At 49.7% G+C, this 5,561-nt stretch overlaps 1 long non-coding RNA gene across 1 annotated transcript; it reads right to left on the reverse strand.

Moving 5' to 3' along the window:
* Positions 1–1,381: 1,381 nt before the first annotated feature.
* LOC116081725 lies at positions 1,382–4,503 on the reverse strand. The gene is made up of 2 exons (XR_004114982.1): positions 4,442–4,503; positions 1,382–4,352 (listed from the first exon to the last, which is right to left on the reverse strand). It is a non-coding gene; the product is annotated as an uncharacterized LOC116081725 (long non-coding RNA).
* Positions 4,504–5,561: the final 1,058 nt, after the last annotated feature.

A 5,561-nucleotide genomic window follows, 5' to 3' on the forward strand; every position in this document is an offset into this window, starting at 1 on the left:
GGCTGAGCATGCTCTCTGATAACTTCAACATGTAGAGACTGGCAGCACTCACACTGAATCACATTCAACCTGGGATTGGCTGATAGCCCCTGTAAGTCATGCCCTAATGCTGGGCAACTCTTCTCTGCAGACTCTGCCCCCAGAGAGCTCACACTCTGGAAGGAAGGGCTTGTTTTACATTTATCTGACATGTACCTAGAGAGAGCTTGTCCTAGTTAGGGTTTTACTGCTGTGAAGAGACACCATGACCAAGGTAACTTCTTTTTTTTGTTGTTTTGTTTTGTTTTTCTGTTTTTTTGTTTGTTTTTTGTTTTGTTTTTGTTTTTCGAGACAGGATTTCTCTGTATAGCCCTGGCCGTCCTGGAACTCACTCTGTAGACCAGGCTGGCCTCGAACTCAGAAATCCGCCTGCCTCTGCCTCCCAAGTGCTGGGATTAAAGGCATGCGCCTGCCCAGCCCAAGGCAACTCTTATAAAGGAAGCATTTAATGGGGCTGGCTTACAGTTTCAGAGGTTCAGTCCATTATTATCATGGCAGCCTGCAGGCAGCCATAGGGATGGAGGAACTGAGAGTTCTTCACCTTGATCTGAAAGCAGCAGAAAGGGACTGTGAAGGGACTGTGTTCCACACTGGGCATTGCTTGAGCATAGAGGAGACCTCAAAGCCTGTCTCCACAGTGACATACTTCCTAATACCTCCTAATAGTGACATACCTCCTAATAATGCCATTCCCTATGGACCGAGCATTCACACACATGAATCTATGGGGGTCATACCTATTCAAACCATCAGAGAGCTATGGTGTAGCAGGCACAGTGGTATGGCCCTGGCTGTGGCAATTAGAGGCTGGGGTGGAGCTCAGTGGATGTCTTAGTCTCTTTTCCGTTGCTGTGATAAAACACCATAACCAAGGCAACTTACATAAGGAAAGGTGTATTTGGGCTTACGATTCCTGAGGTGTAAGAGCCCATTGTGACAGGAAAGCATGGCAGAAAGCAGCTGGTTTTAACAGGATGTGAGAGTTCACATCTTGAATCATAAGCAGGAAGCAAAACCAACAAACTCTAAACAGTATATGGCTTTTGAAACCTCAAACCCTACCTCCAGTGACATACTTCTTCCAGCAAAGCTACACCTCCAAAACCTACTCAAACAGTGCCCCCAACTGGGGACAAAGTGTTCAAACATCTGAGCCTATGGGAGACATTCTCGTTCAAACCACACAGTGAGTGGGAGAGCTCTGGCTTAGCTCATTACCTAGGTTCAAACCTAACAACTGGGGAGTGAGTAAGAAATGACATGCAGTAGAGAGAGCAGAGGGACAGGAACAAAGAAGCAAATACATAGACAAGGCCCAACTCAAACGGACCCACAAAATGGCTGAACGTGATGTTGATGTTTTTATTAGCAAGTTGGATAAATGTAGGAAGCTTGCATACCCTTGTATGAATGAGTATTTATGACTGAAGCATGGCCGTGGGAAAGACACCAATGCCTCAGACTCGTGGGAATGCCAGGCTTGTCCTGAGTCAGGCTTAGGGCAATGGCAAGGTCTTGCCCTGGTCCAAGTACGGATGATGACAGTGTGTGCAGAAATTATCAACCGCAGCTTCCTCCTCCCCAAGACTGCAGCCTGAGACTGCTCCCCCACAGACAGGCCCTACCATGATCAACCAAAAACCAGCCCCCTCCATGAGCTGTTCAAATAAACACATGGAGTTTCTCCTCCAGGGCTTCCAGCTTCCCCAGCCCACCCGACGCCAGCGTTTCTGTATGTATATTTGCCATTTCCTCATTCCCCATCCCCCAAGTCAGGTCCATTCCAAAGCCATGCTGTTGGGGCAGTTAAAACTAAAATCACCACCTGATCCCCTGGTCTCCAGGAGATGGGAGTCAAACATCAGGATCCACACAACACAATGAGCAACACTCTAGAATTGGGGTTGTGACCTGGGGAATCTTGCCAACGGTGATGGGTCAATTGACTTTACTTGTTCTACATGTTTTGACTGGGTGCTCGGAGGACCAGGCACTAGAATAGGCCATAGAATTCAAGGCATATAAACTACACCTGCTCCTGCCTTTATAGAGCTTATATTGTGATGGGAGAATAAATCATAGACATGTGAACAACAAAATCTGCTTGTGCAGAGGGTGACAGGTACCCATGAGAAGGAAAGTGGGTGCATTTGGGGAGGGCTGCTGCTACTAGAGGTGGGTGACAAGGACCACACAGTGACTGGGAGGGTAGTATGCAGGGCTTTTTCCAGACAATGTCACTGGCATGAATGGGTTTGTGGGAGCCAATGGAAGCAGGCTTAGACAGAGACAGAAACTGAGCTGGGATCCGGGGGCACAAGGGCTCCAGCCAAGCCCATGAAGAGCTCTACATATGAATAAGTCATCAGAATCATCAGGAATCAGGGCTACCAGCCATTAGATGCACACACACATCAGTGATTGGATGTGGCCACTCTGGAAGGAGACATGGCTTTGGACAGGCAGCTTTTCTTTCAGACAAGACAGTCTTCTGAGAGCAACAGCCATCCAGAGAGGTAAGTCTATCTTCTGAGGATCCAAGTGACACCTCTCAACATCTCAAGCAAGGGAAGGCTTCCGCAGGAAGCACTCAAGGCTGAAGGCAGGGGACTGCCGTGCAAAGGCCCCGAGGAGAAGAGCTGACTTCGTGGCTTCTGGGATCAGGCACGAGTACAAAGGCAAGGAAGGGCTCAGCAGAAAGACCAGAAGGACACGACTCCTTCAATCACCCGGTCATGGCAAAGCAGCAGAAACGGTGAAACAGGACCGGCTACCTGGCAAAGCCAAGGATGATGCAGGTGGGCATCCTTGCACATTTGATGTGAAGGGAGAAGGAAACCAATGACCAATCTGAGGCCTGGGGACTGAACCTGCTTGGTGATATTGCTTTTACAGAATGGAGGCTTTCTTCCACAACAGTCTACTGGATTGAGCCCACTAGGCAGGTCTGCCCACTGGGCACTAGAGTCACTGTGCTCTGGTGGGGAGACACCTGCAGCCAGGTGGTTAAGCCCAAGCAGGTACAAGCATGCTGGAAGCCCAGGGGGCCTCGTGTGGGCAAGTTAAGGGAACATAACCTATACCCGGGTTCTTGTGGGAAGCATTCTCAGAAAGTCGTTTATGAATTAACTCACTAAGCAAAATCTGATGATAAATCAAACGGCCTTTCTAATTTTGAAGTTCAGGTGGCCTGCATAGGTGCTGCGGATGCTCTTCTAGATCGTTCCATCTCTTCCTGAGAGGAAGTGCTGCATTTTTGCAGGGTACTTTCTTACAGCCCATTTCATGGCTCCCACTCCTCTTCTTCACGGATATGGTGGGAGTCCTCAGGCCCAGATACTAAATCTTCACATTAGCCAGGTGTGGTGCTGCATGTCTTTAGTCCTAGCACTTGGGAGGCAGAGGTAGGTGGACCTCTATGAGTTCAAGGTCAGCCTGGTCTATAAAGTGAGTGTCAGGAAAGCCAGGGCTTCACAGAGAAACAAACCCTGACTCAAAACATAAACAACAAATCTTATACCCATTTTGATAAGATAAACTGAGGCTCAGAGTGAGAAAAGGATTTCTTCTAGATCCTAGAGTAATAAGCATGGATAGGAACGCAGGCCACGTGGCTCTGAGGCTCAGCTGGGACTCCTCCCTTCCATCTGCTTACAGATGCTGAGGCAGAACTCCCTGCAGTGTGTATGTGAAGGCCCACCCCCATGAGTGAGTGACATTAGCAGCCGCTTCTGAGATCCTGTGATCATCGTGAAGGGGGTGGCTGATAGGACTCTGGGTGTCAGCCCTGTGACTGTCAGCCTCCTGGGGAACTTGAGTCTGTTTTCTAGAAGCCCAGCCTCCACACAGAGGTGACACACAAGTTGGCCACACCATCCGGCCAGCCCTCTCAGCTGGGTGGTGTGGGGAGCTGGCTGGCCACTGAGGCTCCAAGCCGGTGGGGGAAGGTTTCCCCGGACTCCGCTGATGATTTGCCAGACAGGCACGTCCAGGTGAAGAACTGACTGAGTTTCATGTTGTTGAGTGCCTAGGATGAACGGTTCAGACAAGAAAGGCACTGGTCTCAGTATCTGGAACCCTCCCGTCTGCGTACGCTTAGTTACACGTGCAGCCTCTTCTCCATAACTTCACAGGCTCTAGGGTGTTCTGGATTCCGACGTCTGAGACTTCTCCATAACTTCGCAGGTTCTAGAGTGTTCTGGGTTCCGACGTCTGAGAACTTGATTTGATTGAGCCCAGCTGTTGGAGGGAGGCTGTGTCATCCGCTTACAGCAGCCTAAGTTGGGGGCGCAGGGAGAGGAGCAGAGTCCAGGCTGTGGGGAGAAAGGCCAGCCCTGGGGCTAGGAGCAGCTTTCTCCGCTTCCCGTGATGTTGACCAAGTATCTGACCCCCAACCACTCACCTAAGAGTCTGATTATTGATGAGACACGTGACCAGGTACATCATGTCCCACTGCTCTGGTCACTGTGGCTTGGGTGGTAGCATTCAGTCTAAACTCCACCCCACAGTTGCCTGGCAACAGCCAGGTATGCTCCACCCCACAGTTACCTGGCAACAGCCATGCAGGCCCATCTATAAAAGGGGCTGCTTGCCCCCTCCTCGTTTCTGGAAGTCTTGCTCTCTTGTTAAGAGGAGATCTTCTCTTCTTGCTCTCTTGTTTCTCTCTTGCCTTCTTGGGCTCTTCCCTTCCCCCTGTCCCTTCCCTATTCCTTTCCCCCTCTCTCCACATGTTCATGGCCAGACTACTTCTCTACTCTCTCCCTCTCTCTATCTTTCTCTGCCTCTACTACCCTCTTAACTTCCCTCCCCATGCCCTGAATAAACTCTATTCTATACTATACCGACTGTCTGTTGTGTGGCTGGTCCCTCATGTGGAAGGGATGCCTCTGCTTGGGCCCGCTGAGATGGCCCTCCCCCCACACCTGACTACACCCCCCATAGAACATATCTCCTCTCTATCTTTTTATAAACACATCATTGGGGACTCAGGCCCAGTGTCAAATGGGTGTAGGGTCACATCCTGCACTCAGATATCTTCTGCCCTCTCACTGCCCATGACTTAGACATGCCAAGACTGGGTTTCCACGTTTGTAAAACGGGGTTAATAAACACTGACATCCTAATCCTCTTCTGAGGCTTACATGGCAATTACATGAAAGAATATGCTTCAGGGATATCTCGTGTGTGTAGCATGTCGTGCCAGTAATGCTACATGGGAGGAGCCAAAAAAATCACCGAAATTAAATTGAACAGGGGGGAGGGTAAGGTTCCCCACTGAAGTCCAAACTAAGAGCTCCACATAAATATTTTTCTGTCTCTGTCTTAGAAAAATCATCCCTCCCAGTGAGAAGCTGCTAGAAGCTTCGGTAAGCAACGTCAAGTTGAGAACATTTTGCATGCAAAAACTTGTGACATTGGCCTGTTTCTTTTCTCAGTAAACAAGCCCTGATTAGCCATGTCTGAGGGTCCCCCTGAGTGTGAGGCAAGAGGTTGGGGGAAATGCCCAGGCCTCCTCCCATTGG

Source organism: Mastomys coucha, unplaced genomic scaffold (assembly GCF_008632895.1).
Source record: "Mastomys coucha isolate ucsf_1 unplaced genomic scaffold, UCSF_Mcou_1 pScaffold11, whole genome shotgun sequence".
Taxonomy (NCBI): domain Eukaryota; kingdom Metazoa; phylum Chordata; class Mammalia; order Rodentia; family Muridae; genus Mastomys; species Mastomys coucha.